At 36.2% G+C, this 17,579-nt stretch overlaps 1 protein-coding gene across 5 annotated transcripts in view; it reads right to left on the reverse strand.

The window, feature by feature from the left end:
• The window catches only part of LOC124367668 (protein yippee-like 2), a 231,823-nt gene that overhangs the window by 51,914 nt on the left and 162,330 nt on the right, over positions 1-17,579 (reverse strand). For 2 of the 5 annotated variants that reach the window (XM_046824680.1, XM_046824678.1), the window contains exon 2: positions 16,251-16,289. The exons of the other annotated variants lie outside the window; for them this stretch is intronic. The gene's annotated coding sequence lies outside the window, so the exon portion shown is untranslated. The remainder of the gene's footprint in view (positions 1-16,250; positions 16,290-17,579) is intronic. 5 annotated transcript variants of the gene reach the window in all.

The following is a 17,579-nucleotide window of genomic DNA, read 5'->3' on the forward strand; positions in this document are numbered from 1 at the left end:
AGGCTCTACGTAACTTTTAATCTTGGGCTAATCCGGGTTACTTAATTGGTTCGTTTACTCCATTAAAATGTTTGATGGGTAAATTTACATCACGTGTATAGAACATAATTTAATGTCTAATAATAAATGTAAAGAAAATTGATAACGATTGAAAGTTAAAAGGAATTAGTTAGTTAGAAAGTAAATAGTTCTGTGTAAATTAAGTGTTGCTCTATAAGTAATTAAATTTTCAAATTATTATTCCGTTTTTACACGATATAGAGTATTATATTTATATATCACGATTGAACTTGTGTTGTTAAATAGCATATACCAAACATAACATTAACAACACCAGGATGTGAGCTTTGTCAATGAAATTAAAATAATAACTATAAGATGTTATTTTGGATGGTGCTAAAACAAAAAGAAAAAAAATGGCCTACACGGAAGTAGCTCGCCACCCCGAACGAAATAACGAAATATCGCTTGCTCAAGGCCGGATAAAATTAACTAAGAAATATTTTTTTAATTTTAGCCTATCGTACTTCAATAATTTAACGCATTATATACCTATTATGGTATGAATAATAATCATATTTTATTGCTAGGAAAGTTGTATCTTAATTAATAGTGTCTGAGAATTTATATGTGTTGTTGAATGGATACAAGGGTCGAAATTAAGGAACTGAAGTTCTCTAACCGCACAATTTTCATCTATAATTTCATCTCTCAAGAGGAAAGTCTACAGTAGTCTATTCCTTTTTCCTTACGGAAGCGGTTGTCGTTCACCCCGGCACAAGTAAAAACCTTTTTGGTGCACAATATTCTGACAAAGTCATTGAAGGTGAAAGTGCTGAATCCTACCAAGGGGTCTCATCGTAATAAGGGGAGGCACGTGAACATACGGTGTACTGAACTTATGACGATGCTTGTCTGTTAGTTACATGGATACTATAAAAATCACCATAAGTATTTTTTGTATGACAAACCTTTTTCGTGAATAGCGCACCACCAGTTCATGCTGCATAGTTAGAAAAAGAGAAAAAAACGCATTTTGGATATCAGTGTTATAGAACAACTTGAAATAACAATAATAATAATAACAAGTTGAAAAACCTGTTACAAATGCTAGATGGTAATAACTGGATTCAATGTTTGGAAGAAAAACGAGTAATTCCATGGACCATAATAAAACAATTTGTGTTTACTGCGTTCTTTACGGCGGTTCTTACTCTTGGGCTTGATTGTTGAGGAGTTTCAACACTCATAACTACCAAACAATCAGTTTCAAGGAAGTCTGAAAGAAATAGAATTATTAAAATCTACACTGTTTATTAGTTGTTATGTAGCACATCATCATGAGCTACCCAATAAAGTTTTTTTATTAATACGTAACTATACGGTTTAGTCCAAATTGTTTCCACACGAATAAAAATACAGGTACAATAATATTTCTGCCACATCTAGCCTTTGGAGAGCGATCGTGAAATTAATCGAACTAACGTTTGAATTACACGTATATCTTCAATATATATTTAAAAGTACCAACGCCCGTGGGGATTTTACAGTACGGCTGACAGGAATAGAAACAAAGCGACTGTTACAATGTTACAGAAGGAAGAATCCAGTGTTAAAACTTTCGAGAAGAGAAGTATCGTGAGAGTGGGTGCGACTTGTTGATCCCCTCTCATAATGGAGGCGTCGGCAACTGTGAATATGCAAATGGTAAGTCAGGGAATGAGCCTGCAGGCACGATTCGGGACTCAGTGAATCAAGGATTGTGGAAACCATTTGCGCTTCTCTCGCGGCTATAGAACTTCTTCTGTAAAACCCGAAGTGTAAAATTACTTGCCCATTTCCTGTCAAATATTCTGTACAACACGGGGTTGCTCAGTTTGTAAAATCCTTGAACATTGGAAAGGAATTAATTTACTTTATAACCTCTTATCTTCTTATAAGGCATCTATCTTGCACAATAACTCAAAACCCCTTAAAGTAATCTTCTTATACGACATCTATATTGTGCAAAAAAATTCAAAACCCCTTGAAGTACATGGTGAAATCGCAAATTCTCGCTAATATTTCTTTTTCCGGTCAGAAAAATACATAATCCACGTGCGGAAACCAAACTGAAACTAATTTGAACATTTAATTTCAGTTCTGCAGTTAATTCACATTGAAGTTAATGACTACGTTTTAATGGATGATACATTACAGTACGTTCTCGTACATTTCAAAAGCCGCCTTTTTGAAATCTTATAACATGAAATAGTATCATAACTATAAAATATTTTATTTTCAATCTACGCTGAGTAGTGGCTGAAAATAAAACTACAGTAAACTCGAGGCTCTTATTTACATCAGGCTGGTTTACGACAGTTTTCAAAGAAAAGAACGATCTTTGTACAGAATTATATTGGAAATTATTACAAAATGTTGCAATTAATAGTAAAATTAATATTCAATCTGGTATGGTCGAGATGTTACATACAGAGACTATTTACTTCGTCTATAGAAAAATATGGCGTAAAACAATGACTAGCGAACTCTAGCGGCATTACTAAAAACCTATTGGGCGACACTAGCGCGATCGCGGTTGATACTGGGAACTCACTCAACAAAAGCCAAAGGAAAACATGAGACACTCCGGATATAACGTGTGTTATCTATGCGAATTTTATAATGCGTAGGTTGTGTATTTTCGGATGGAGGGTTGTTTTGGAGTCTTAAAGAAATGGAAATGCTACAAACACAACTATTTCCATTGCTGCAATTAAGGGAGAAATTGTAAGGCACGTGCCTTACAACTAAATCTAAAATTAAAAAATATATTGCGTAGTCCCACAAAAATTAACTAGCAACTGCAAACAAAAATGTATGAAAACTAATCGAATATATTACTTAAAATTATATCGAAAAAGAATCTAAAACGAATTTATAGGCCCATTTTGCACACAATTAAAGTATTAAAACATTAAATTTAGTCTTCCTCCAGCAATGTTTTCCATAACACTATACAAATGTAAATATATTTTCAGCTTGCACTATTTTTTTCAAATGGGCTATTGATTCAATTTCTTTACGGAACCAGTCATCGAATGTGACACCCTTCTGTGACGGGAGACGACCGGACCCTTCTTCCATGAATATTTCTGCTTTGTAGTAAAATCTCGCATTCTCAAGACAGAATGTAGCCGCCTGCAGCATGAATGCCATGGGTAACGTCACTACTTCGAGCTCTATATATGGCACATGGGTAAACAAGTTGTTTGTTACACGTACAAAGTGGCTTTAAGTATATCGAAATGTTCAAAAATTGAATTCTTAAGAGCATCCATTAAAATTATTCCATAGAATATATGAAAAATATTAAAGAGTAGGAAACAGAAAATGGATTTTGTATATTATTTTAGAGACGTCTTAATAAAAAACCATTTTAATAAGGGTTTTGCACATTTTTATTAGTTTTAGCTTTATCTCTGATCAGGTTTGAATAATTAGGAGTCAAGTATTTATTGCAGTTGGTTTCAATTAGTCGTTATTACTAATGGTTTACAATCACTGAAATGTATACGACCGCTAAATATCACAATGATTGGCTCAGCGTCATTTTTACATTTTAATACTTTGTGCCAGTAACACGAACTCACTCAACTGGAGGCAAGACAGTGAGGAGCGCTTTACATGTGGACAAGATTATCAACCATCCGTGATGGATAAAGACATAAAACGTGCCCAGATGCAAACAGAGGTAGAGTCATTATAACAGTCACTGTCTGTGAAACCCACGAGCGGTATTTACGAACAAAACGAATCGAGATGCTCCGCAGCTATCCGAAAGTTTGCTGACAAAATTATGATGGCCATAAATCTTGTTTATACCGAACTTGGAGACAGTAAAAGAAGCAAAAGTCCCAACAGCGGGCAGACAGTCGGAGACAGTGGAACACGCTCGTTAATTTCAATCCTCTCAGGAGAACTCTGGGAGAAGAGTCTCGCTGAGAGACAAACTTCGGAACGTATCTTGCTCATCGGAGAGCTTTAGTGAGTGTCGAAATGGAAGTTACACTCTAGCACATTCTATCAACTAATATATCCTGCTACCTTTATACATCACTAGAAGATAGAACAGTAATAATAATGTTTCAAGTAAGTAAAAAGATCTTCAACAACAATAATTATTGTTTGAACCGAGATATATTAAATTTTAACCATGCCGTATTCCATTTTATCCGTCTCAATGTCAAAGTTTTGTACAGTTAGAATCAAAAATTCTTATTTTTGCACGAATATTCCCTGTAAAAAACAATTCAAGTTATTGTTTTTATTGGTTTGTTTAGAAACAACGATTTATTTGTTATAACAAGTAAAATTATTCCTAAAGGACTTAAGGATTTTGATAACATTTAAAACTTTACTGCTCATAAAACAGCAAACAGACTGTGCGTTTCTTGTTGGAGAATGAATCAAATTCTAATACATTCCATTTAAAAATTAATAACTAATACAACTTCGTAATGCCATTTTCCATATAGGATAGCCTTCAGAGGAGGTCTGTTGACAGAAATAACAATATACATAAATAAAACTGAAAACCTTTTGTCCCAGATGTACTCGTAGTTACGATAAAAAGAGTTCGTTTAGAACACCTTCGTCGCCGACTTTTTATGGATCTCGGATCTTTTCAGACAGACGTGGACTCCGCATTCAATAAGTTAATCTGTACCAGTGAGATTTCGGACATTCCATTAAGCGGAAGGTAAAATGGAACTTAACTCAATATTCGCAATGAATCAACCCTTCCCATCATACAGCTATGTTATGAGATTCGAACATCTGAAATACTCGACAAGTAACCATTAATTTCTTACAGGACTTAAACTGTAGCAGCTATTCCCAGGGGAGAATTAAAGGAGGGAGACAAACACCAAACTGGTAGACTTCGTTTACTGGACAGCAATCGATCAAGTTTCCAATTGTACCTCACTACAGTGAACCAGCAATCGTGACAATAGGAAACAATTATTTCATAAAAGAGCCCGTATTTATGGGACGAGCAAAATGCGTTGGCTTAAAAGTTGATAAAAATTCTCCCGTGGGAGTCACAATGGGAAAATGATCCAATTATGGAGGTTTACAACTGTTGCCGAAAGAATCAGAAAAGCGTAAAATTATAAATCGCTCATAGATCGATCGATTTCACGAGGACTATTTATCACTGTTATTATTGATCATCATCATCATACAGGGGATAGAATAGAATATTGAAATGAAAGCCATTACAAAAGGAAAGGAACAAATGGCTTCCATCAAATCCATGTAATCGATACCACAATTGCGGCAATTTTGGCGGGAAAACCAAGGTGGAAAGATGAATGGTTATTGCTGAAAGAGCCAGAGAGAGGTAGTAAACTACCGATCGGTCAATTTCCCGATAGCCCTTCATTACAACCTAGTGAGCTCGATAGATTACAGCCCCTGCAATGACTCCTACAGAGACGTTGTTCATGTTTCCATCTACTACATATGATAAAGATGATATAAGATAGCAGTGGATGACTTTAAAAATTTTAAACTTGTAAGGTAGACTTTCAAAACCTGTTTTCAAATTTGTGTGAATTTTAAGGGGAATACAGAACATAGTACGCATAGTACATTTTAATTTTGTATCGAATATTGACTGAATTATTATTATGTAGGGATAATTCCACCTTATTTGTCATTACATAACAGACAAGGTTCCTAGTGTGTCGTAGCTTATTTATCTATCCGGTTAAAGTAATCTACACAAAAAATCCGTCAACAGTGATTTATCCACGATTACTTGTTTGAACTATTTTAAAATTGTTAAAACTAACATTTCACAATTGTAGACAGGGGATTAATTGTTATCAGAAAATATATTGTATCCAGGGAATTGGCACCTTCCCAAACGCTTGCTTGGAATTGTAATTTGGATAGAGTTGGATAATTATGAAATGTTTTGATGATGGAACATTACAAGGATTATACTACAAATTGGTTTCATATCGAATTCTATATTAAAGCCTGATAAAAGACAACGGTATGTTTGAATTAATACAAAAAGGTTTTTGAGAAAGAAAATTCTGGATTCGTGAGTGCAGTAAAAGTAGTGTAATCCAACTACAACCAGTTATTGAATATTGTCCCACAGTTTATCCACGTTCACGTAGAGGGCGATTTATTTCATAACCAACACCAATTCCATACTGCTTTTCTGGTTGAACTGGGATATGGAAATTAATATGGCTTTGATCTAAACAAAACGTGGTTTATTGTTTTTCCCCCTTTTGCAAACCCGAGAAACCATGTATTTGTTTGTATTCAGATTTGTCATTACGCTTAAAAACAATGTCCGGAATGAAAAGAGGGTATCAGCCGAACGTCACCCCGCCACAAGATTCAATATCAGAAAATTGATTTAACCAGAGACCACTAAAATGTACACTACCGCAAACGTGAGCTATGGTTTTGTGTGGTCTATGGTGGGACGTTCATGTATCTTTTGTTGGCCTGCCACAAAGGAAATGTACTATAAATAGGTTTGCACGTAATACAATTATACTATGCATTACGTTACAAAGACTGTAAATGGACTTCTAAAGCTGTACTCTTGTACAACTTCCAAGTCATAAACGACCGGATGAAAATCTACATCTTATGTTTGTGAATATATACAAGTCGTTTTGAAAAGCATTTCATGTAGAAAAGAAAACAAAAGACATCACTTAAAGGAATACCCAGCAGGGATCACTTCTGGCTGGTTTAAACCTTTCAGTTGAACCCACGCTATGCACAGCAAAAACCGATGTGTCACTTACATCTGGGCAACCTTATGGATGTCCAGGAGCGGCACTAACAGCAAATGTCGAGATTCTGGGGTTCATGGGCAATTCGATGTCTAGTCTACTGCGGGAGATGACTGTTGGAGTTGGTGGAGTTTGTTCCCTAACCCCAGAGGTTCTTGCTAGCCTCAACAAGGGTGTGCCACCCCCTGCCTACTTTGACTGGAGAGGCTGGTTCAGAGCTGGCCCCTTCTTCCGGGGAGACGTGACTTTGAGATGTAGTATCCTGATTCTTCATTACAGATTTCGATAGGAGGCGAATATTTTTAAAAGACTACAATCAATTTAAAAGGTAAATGGAGTCCTACAAAGTACTGACATGATTTGAACCAAGCATGTACGTAAGTGCCTCTGTATATCATACAGTAGAAAACAGTGAATCTATATACTGTAAGTATTATAAAACTTTAGTGGCGACTTCCAGATCGAATACCCTATTTTCTTTCGGTGCAGAAGCATTCGAAAAACCAATCTTAAAAAAAATAATTGATTTTGAATTATGAGCAATTCAAGTACAAAATGTTGGCTCGATAATAAAAGTAAGTACAAAATAAACGCTACAAAAAATTTCTGAACAAAAAACTATACATTTAAACCTGTTTAAAGTAATGGGCATAAATATTATTTATACTCCGGAACTCATGGTAAAATCTATTACAGTTTTATGCTACTGTCCAATACTAGCAAACTTCTACCATAAAAAGTAAACGTAATAAAACTCGTTTATCAGTCTTATAGTAATTAAAATAACTTAAAATAAAAAAAGAGGGACGGTTTTACTAGCTTTACTATGTGAGGGTCTATAACGGCCTTAGGTCTGCGTGAAGATAGTATCAAAAGGAATAAGGAGAGATCAGGCTCCATTCATACGGAATGGACAGAACTGATAAAAATGGTCACAGACAGGATCTAACCTTATCTCCAGATTATACTCGACCACGGCTCTGGCACGAAATTAGAAAATCACCATATGATTATATTTAAACTATAGTTTCTTTATTTATATAGTTATATACTCGTATTATATAAAATTACAAATAGTCTGCCAAAAATTTTTTTTTTAAAATTAAGTTACACTATTACAAAATACATAAAATCTAATGAATAGGTCTGATAGGTTAGTTTAATTATAGACTTGTGATAAAGGGCTACGTAGCCAATCAGTATACAAGCATGCATGTATTAAGCCACGTTTATATTATATATGTAAAAGGGTTATATAGAAGGAGATTGTAGCAGAGCTATATGTAGCCTCAACATTTTAGCTTTGCCATGTAGCCAAGGGTGAACTGTGTGCTTTTCTGCAGCTATACAGGGCTATTCCGATAAAGTGTGTATTTTTCAGGGTGGACAAAGGATGTGAATACAAACACTGATTGTCCAATACACATGGGGTCACTAATGTTTCGTTTCCGAGAAAATTGAGAATTTGTGAAACGTCTGCTTGTAGGAAAAACGTCATTTCATTCATAATATCACATAAAATAATCACATAATATGATCAAGAACGAAAAAAATTATTATTACAGCAGATGTTCAAAATTTCTTCCATTTGTGTAGGTAAAAAGCTGAGCTCATCGTAACAACGACTGCCTTACATTTTGAAAGAGTCGCGGATTTTCTCCCACTTCTGCTGCTTAATAATATTTTTTTTTTAATTAATAATTCTTTACATTTTGTTTAAAGAACAAAACACGTTTATTTTCAGTAGCTTTGCGTTTTTCTGGCCGAATCTCAAAAAGATACGTGTTTCCTACACGGAGGCGAATCACAAATTCTCAACTTTCCCGGAAACACATTTGCAACCCCATGTGCATTTGACAAAAACATTTTGGAATCACATCCTCTAATAACCCTGAAAACATGAGCACTTTTATCGGAATCACACTGCATGGCCAGGCTGCATTATTTCTTTTGATATTTACCGACTACCGATGGAAAACAAAATTTCAGCTATGTAGCTTCCGAACTGGGCGATATAGCAGAGCTGTATATCTGTCTTAACTTGCGGACTTGTGAACTTGTTATTATTATGGCTCTGCTATATAGCTACGTAGCAATTTAGTGGACCATTTAATATATGAAAACGCGGCTTTAGATCATCGTCCCTAATATTATTGTACTGAGGATAATATATTTTACCTAGCAGGAAATATTGTGCGCCCTCCCAAAATTTTCTTAAAATTAAAACAGCGGCAGATCGCAATAATTATATTTGTAGGATTTACCAAAATAATGGATGGTGGTTGTCTTCTTGAAAAATTAGAATTGGAAAAGTTGAAAGTCTGTGGTGTGCTGTTCTGGTGATGTACTAAAGGTTGGATTCCACGAACAATGTATACTCCTCACTGAAGAGATTTTATCAAAAGGGCTTTAAAAAGCGAAATACTGACTCTGTGGCTCCGCAACCTAATAAAAGTTGACTGTTGGAGGTCCAAGCACTGGTTTTGGGGGGATAAAACAAACTTTGGGTCGGTGCGTAAATTTAAGTCTTCACTAGCCCAGTTATACATAGAAGAAGAATGAGGTGGCAGGTAGTTCTCAACAATGTTGTTCACAGCCTCCTTGATTGTAGCCTTCTTGACTGACACACATCACTAAATTGGTAGGAAGAATTTTTATACTAAAATATTTAAAAGCAATTATTAATTTAGATTTAAAACTACTTTCAAAGTGTTGAGGGAAGAAAAGTACATTTAGGTTTAAATAATAATTAAATTTTAAATTAAGTTGATTAAAATTAAGAATGCCATGATGATGTACCAAAACGAGATTACTTTTACATTAACAAGACATTATCTAAAAGTTGTTCATATTATTATATAGTGATTTGTATCATACTTATGATACATGAGAGATAAACGATTTATGAAATGTCACACAAATTGTTGTTATTACGCTTGTTCTTATTACACTTGCTATGTGTTTGGCGGTCTATGGCTCCGACTCTGCGAGATGTTGCTGGTAAACTAAGTAATTTACACAGTGTTCTCGTGTAACAAACAGATGTCCAATAAAGCGCAGTCGCCGCTCGCCTGTTTACCTAATCAGCTGATCGGCGGATTGTTTACCGACTGCCAGAGTGAGAGAGACACCTTCCCTCCACGCGCCTGTGCGTGTGTAAACAACTCATTGTCTTCGCCCACTTTTATTATTGAACTGCCGCCGCCCCAGCGTTTGCACACGGGACCGCGTTGTTGACACTGTGTGAATAGCGAACGAGACTACGGCATAGTCATATCACGCGAGTCAGACTACGGCATAGTCATATCACGCGAGTCAAACTTTACGAGTTCGTCCTCGCTTCGGAATTCTCACTGGAGCTGGATTGTCTACGAGTCAGAAAAAAATGCAAAAAAGAACATTTTCCATCTTCCTCAGCTTCTACACAGCGCTTCAATGTTGAAATGTTCAATTACAGTACTTTATCGGTAAAGTCAACGCCTGTATTGTAGCGAGTAGCGAGTGACCGGCGGCAGCGCGCGGACGACGCGTGCTCTGATGTAATAGGAAAGGACAGGGTCAAATTTGATTGCCCTCCGGCGCACTGTACAAGATTGAAGCGAAGTTTTTAATACTGCACTGACGCGCGCGCGGCCGTGACTTCCATCTGCTAAATGAGACCCGGCCCGGCTCCACCCGGCGTTAACTACACGGAGTTCTGGTGGATACTGAGTCTACTCCCACAAACATATCCGTAAGTACGCTTATACAACCGTCGACCTTAACACCCTTCCCAGCTAAATCGCATTTCTTTCCCAGTGTACCAGAAGGGTGGCAAAGTGGACCGCATGTATTTTACTACCCAACAATGCGGTTTGTCAATGAAGGCGCGGCCAACTGAATGAAGCATTTCGTGGTATTCGGCTCATGACAAATCAGAAAGGTGTGAATCTGAACCAAATATCCACGACTACTTTGTGGGATATAGTGGCCTTTCAAACTGGACCACTATGTATTTTACTATTTAACAATGCGGTCCAATTTGTCAAAGAAGGGGCGGCCAACTGGAAAATTTCGTGGTGTTCAGCTCATTACAAGTTAGAAAGGTGGCAATATGGACCAATATTCGCTACTTTCCTCTCGAATACTTTATCGGATTTGGCCTTTTCTAACTGGTCCAAAATCTTTTTACTATCCAACAATGCGTTTCGTTTTGTCAGGTGGGAGTGGGGGGGGGGGGCGGAAAACCGGTAAATCTCTATATTGGTCTTCTCCTGAATAAGTTATCTTATGGACAACAAAACCGTTACTTTCTATCGACCCAGTTTTTTCGAACATAGTGACCTTTGAAGCTGGGTCATCACGTTTTTGAACTGTGTACAAAGCTGTAAAAATGTACCACTGAAAATGGAATACCATCAAAGAGACGTACACGAACTAATCAGGACTATTTAGGTTTTTACTATATTATCCAGACTGTCCGAATTACGAGGGATACTTTTCAATATAAGGCAGTATACCAACACGACGTTGAAAAAATATCTTCAGGTAGCTGTGAGAGTACGTCCTTTTATTAATTCGCATTATCAATGTTTACGTCAGGAAAGCATTTAAAGAATAACAACCAATTGTTACGCGAAACAATATTTTACTTTACACTGCAAAAAAAGAATTGTCTTTGAGCTGTAATTCTGAGAAGTAGATGGTATTTTTCGTTTATTTCTCTGGTGTGTCCAAAACGCAGTTTATATGTATGGAGCAATTCTTGGCACCTAATTGAGAGTTCAAAACATATCAATTAACCATAATTTGTACAGCAAAGAACAAGCCCATCGATTGTCCTTAAAATATGTTTAAGGAAGAGGAAAGGCTAGGAATATTTCGTTCTCTAAACGATAGACCTACGTCGAAACATCGTGAATGTTCTTTCTACATTCAATATATTTGTATCACATCTGACATGTATTATTAATTTAGATCAAGAAAATTGAAATTTATTTACAAGCAGGCAAAAAGGATTCTTTAATAAGACAACTATCTGAAAAACTGCACGTAAAATTGAACAAGTTTCTTCACCGAATTACATAATCACGACCGCTTAATAAACAAAGGCTCTGAGCCTAAATGTGATAAAAATCGTAACTATTTCCTCTACACTCAAGTCTTTCGTATAGTACAACTTTCTGAACCACCTGTGCCAGGTAGTACAACACGATATCCCTGGCACCACGGTGGAGACGTCTCATATAAACGCGGCTTCAGCTAAGTGAGCAGTTTTAATTTTTAATCAAAAGAAGTAATAAAAGCGGGGCAAAAGAGGTGGAATAAAACACCGGGAAGAATCGGGAACAAGCCGGCTTTACTCCCTGTGGGCCAGAGAAAAGCACACTTTGTAAAGTGGATCGAGTCGCTGAGTAAGTAAGACCGTCTCGTCGTAGTCATCTTTGCTGCTGAAAGCTGCCAACGTATCGGGAGTAATTGGATGAAAGCAGGTCACCCAATTCTCTATGTAAACGGACTTAAATAATTAACATCAGTTGCATTAAAACCGTACCTTGGATTGAGAATAAATCTCTTGGCGTTCTAGAGCAACTTGTAACTCGTCTCATTATTAATGTATTTATTTATTTAGCTGAGAAGGGTGTCATTTATTTCTAAATTTAATATTTAATTTTTGAAAATGATCTCTTATTTTTCATTTTCAGCAATGGATCCTTCCAGTCGTCTCAGAATAAGATTAAATCTGGAAAATCTTGGACGGAAGATTACAACTAGACATTTGTTTAGTTGTTGGTTAGTTTAAAATTAATTAAATTCATTTTTAAAAAGAAAACCACGTCAAGATATCTGCCAAAGACAAAGGAAGAATATTATTTAATAATAATATTGAAAATGATCTCTTCTTATTTCCTTTTTCAGCAATGAATCATTAAAATCGTCTAGAGAATAAACTTAAATGCGCAAAACTTTGGGTGGATGAATACAACTGGACATTTGTTAAAGAATAAATATCTGTTAAAGAATAAAGATAAAGGAAGAAAATAATTTATTCGAGAATATTTTAATAACAAATACCTATAAACCGATTCAATAACCGTTTAACAAATTAAAACTTCAAATTGATTATAAATCAATACTAGCTCTCAAACTAATAAAAAACGTTACAATTAGTAATTTAACACAGTCACACCATTTTTTGTAATAGGGCAGGAATCTACTTGAATCTAACTTAATCGCAGTGACTAACTAACACATTGCCAAAACTGAGAGGAATTAATTGTTAACTTAGCGTCTGAGACTACATTACAGCCCTGAAATCAAACAACTAAATTAGCATGAAATCTATTTTTGTAGAAAATTTGATCGAACAAGCCATTAACACTAACTGGATGGAAATAAAAATATTTTTAGAAGTTTTAAATTTTAAAACAAAGTGTGATCAGATTAATGTAAAGCATGAGCTAAGCATTCCAAAATAAATTGCCACAGATTGTATAAAAGTATACGCAAATATACAATTAACAGGTCTCCTGTATGTGGATTTTGAAAATATACGGTAAATCTTTAAAAGAAAATGAAATTATTTGTTGAAACTACTTTTTGTGTTTTCACATAATAAAAGAATTGATTTCACAATTAATTATTAAAACAATTCAATTAACACAACCACAACTGCTTATATGTTATTTGTCTAGGAACACTATAGGATTGTAGGCTAATTGATTCATAAAATTTTACTGTTTCCGAAGCGGAACACTACCGTGTATTGTACGTGGGAAACATCTAGGAGCGAGATTAGGTAAGACAATAGAACATTAAACTCGGTTGTTTTATCGCTTAGTGACACGAGGGTACTTCGCAATGAGGGCAACCAGAGCCGACCCAGTTTGGTCAGTACCGACTGTCAACTCGTCTTCCGTTTGTTTTACACCCCTCGTCACCCCCCCCCCCGCGCCACGGGACAGAAATAGGTCAGATCACAATTTGCCGCATACTACCTACACAAACAGAGTTCCTGCTAATACTTAACTATTTTTAAAGTACGTAATAACTAGGTTTGAATGAATTAAACAGGTACTTTTTTATTCACACAAATCTATTTGGTTCTATAGATAGAACCAATTAGAACATTAGTATTTTAAGGGTTTCCTGAACAAGTCTATTGAATGAAGCAATCTCGAAACGGTCCATGATGTTATATATAGTATAATATTTAGAGATTGCTCCATTCTATAGACTTGTTCAGAAAAACCCTTAAAATACTTAAATATGTATCTATAGAACCAAATACCATGAAATTGCACTTAAGTTCATGTTGCCTCTCACACTTAGTTAATTATGAAACAGGGTTTCCTCTACAACCTGGAGACTGAGCTTCAGTGACTGTTACGTGGAAAATCACTGAAAGCTCTCAAAATCTATGAAACCTCCCCATGGATGATTACTAAAAAATAGATTTACTTTTTAATTTCAGGGCTTCGCCCCACTGGTCCCGAGATTTAAAAAAAAAACAAACAATGAAACCAAGGAATTTGAAAACTAATCAGGTAATTGACAAAATAGGCTCAGCTGATAACCAACCTATGGATTTCGTCCTACCGACCTTGAACAATACTACTACTGAGTTATACGCCAATAGGCTTATGACACACATAGATTACAAATTAGGTCTGGAAAACGGTTTACTTTTAACACATGAGGCCTCAGAGTTTCGCCTCATTAGCCTCAAAATTTCAAAGGTAATAGTCGATCATCACAGTTTGGAACCTGGGTTTCTCATGTAACCTTGACACTTACAAGTTTAGTAGAAAGATTGTCCAAGTAATGGTTACAGATATCAGCCTTGGTGGACTCCACCATTTCCCGAGTCTGCAGCGTAGAGACGGGGTAATGTTGCGAGATGATTATCTCTCTCTCAGTACGCTAACACTGACGCCAGGGACAATTAGGGAGTTCCTAATATTCAAGAAAAATTGCCTGATAACACTCCAGTTCCAACTGCAGCAGACGGAGCTCCACATATACAGGGTGTTCGCAAAATTGTGCCACAAACTTCTGTGGGTGATTCATCATTTCAAACAAAAAATGTCATATAAACATAAGTCGAGAAAAGTCTTGTTTAGCCGCTAGCCGCCATTTTGTGTTTTTATAAAAAAAATATTATCTCTAAAAGTAGTAAAGTTCAAGAAACATAATTTGGTACGTAGTTTTGAATAGAAAGGGCGAAAAAAATAAAAAAAATAATTATTTTATTTCCTTTAGTATTAACAAAATTACGTCAGTTTAAACTTGTTAAAGTCAAATAAAAACCTCAGCATATTAAATAAACCATTGCTATGTACCAAATATTAACATTTTTATTCAAATTCCAACGGTACTTGTTTCAACGAAATCCATCAATGCATAAGCGAGCACGAGCACTTTAAAAGTACGCTTGCACAAGCCAGGATCAGCAAACATTTTATCTTATCTCATCTTATCGTTATCATTATATCATCACTTTATATAGCTGTTTAATCTAAACGATTAGCACTAACACCCATAGAAGTTTATGAATACCCTGTACAGTCCAAGTGTATTATAAACGACTCGGTTAAAACACTTAAATGAAAAAGATGGGATGATTATCCACTATGAATTTACCGTTATTGTTTTTCGACTGAGAATAAAGGACTAAACAGCACTGGATCCTCTCAGTTCAGACGACTCGACCCTTGCAACCATATTAACAGTATTACAACATTCGTTTACAATACACTTCGCTACCTCTACATACAGCATGTCAATTATGGACGTTAGACAGAAGCTGGTGGACTGTCGAAGTAACACAGTTAGGAGGATGATGATCGACTAAGTCACATTGGAATCTACCTTCCAACATCTCCGAAGACTACACTATTTCCTGGGGCGACACTCCAAACAATTCTAATTGGACCACTAAGGGATGGATTTTGAAACTCGAAACGTTGGTCGGAATTCATGTCGTTCAGAATCCTCATAAAGGATCAGAACTCACCCAACACACTCATTCGTGTTTTAGTTTTAAAATACAAACTTGGGTATTTTACAGTCTCAAATTGGAAATAAGTAATAGGTTCCTTTATTTTGTTATAAAGTTTTACGGATGTCATCTTGTTCTCCTCCACACTAAGTCTGTGGAATATATCACTCTGCAAATGCTACTCATATCTGCCAATACAAGTTACGGTACAGTGCAAAGCCGCCGAATAATGATTCCATTTCCATTCCAGAACAATGGTCAACCAATATCGGGACGTTACAAAGCACAATGCAGGGATCTAGGAACAAGCGCCGGACCATTTCGAGCGAGTTTAGTTTTGAACCATTCCACCGCCGAGCCGCGACATAACCTGGTATTGCATTTGCAATGCTCCACCTCAAAATTATTCATAAGCTCGTGCCATTACACATGGGGTGAACAAAGCATGCAATATTTACCTAACTGAAGTCAGCTCACCGACCAGGCACTGTACTCACCTGCAACAAGGAACAAAGATATGAGTATGTGCGAGATAAAAACGCAGCGAGATTACTGTTTACAGTAGGCCAGCGAATACAACAGACACAGTGTGTACTAGAATGAAACAGACTTGCATAAAGCTGTTATATTTAATTCGTAACTGTACTTACTCAGTAACTAAATTGACAAGCATAACATTTATATCAAATACTGTATTTATTGAATTACTCCTTTCATAAACTTGTAACTGGGGGGGGGGGGGAATGATCACTTCTTAACTTTAAGAGAAAGAGGGTTCACTTCTTGCCGGTTTAAACCTTTCAGTTGAACCCACGCTAGGCACAGCAAAACCGATGTATCACTTACATCTGGGCAGCCTTATGTATGTCCAGGAGCGGCACTAACCCCAATTGTCGAGATTCGGGGGCGCAAGGGTAATTCGATAGGTCTAGTCTACTGTGGGAGATGACTGTTGGGAGTTGGTAGGGTTCGTTTCCAAAGAGTCAAAGATTCTTGCTAGCCAAGACATAAGGGTGTCTCACCCCATCTGATTTGACTGGAGAGGCTTGCCCTTTTTCGAAGGGACACGACTTGAGATTAGTGCCCTAAATTCTTCTTCATGGATCACGACAGGAGGCGGCCCCTACTCCCAACCTTACTCATCCAGAATATCCTGTCACTCCAGAAGCAGCACAAAAGTCCTCATAGGACTAGGTGCAATTTCTAAGCTTCTTGTCCTCAGAGAAGAAAAAATACTTTAAGGTAACTACCACAGATGTAGGCCTAACCCAATTGAAAATAGTTTTGTATTCATTGGCCAAACTCACATTTACAAATATACATTTTCATTCTAAACGGGCGATGATACAAAGCTGCAATCTCATATTCTGTAAAAATATTAATACAAGTAAAACATAAAATTACAGACTTGGATGAGCAACATCAAGCACATTTTTAAGCAATAACAGATTATTGGTACATACGTAATTAGGAGTAAAAAATTTAACTGACGATACTAAACGCCCGTAACATTAGCATCTCTAAAAATAACAATGAACTGAGTATTTTCAAATGACCGCAGAACAAACATTTAATGTAAAAATAAGTTATCGATTATATTAAACGTCCATACACTCATGTTATACTCCCGAATTATCCATAGTAACTTTAAATTGCACAACTTTAGGAAATTACTCCCACACGTGTGCCGTACGTCACCACGTTTTAATTATTCAGACTTTAGTAAAAGGAGGAGAGACCGGCCACTTTTTAGCTTTATTTTGCCCGTCCTCATGGACCACTAGGGT

Source organism: Homalodisca vitripennis, chromosome 8 (genome assembly GCF_021130785.1).
Source record: "Homalodisca vitripennis isolate AUS2020 chromosome 8, UT_GWSS_2.1, whole genome shotgun sequence".
Lineage (NCBI taxonomy): Eukaryota > Metazoa > Arthropoda > Insecta > Hemiptera > Cicadellidae > Homalodisca > Homalodisca vitripennis.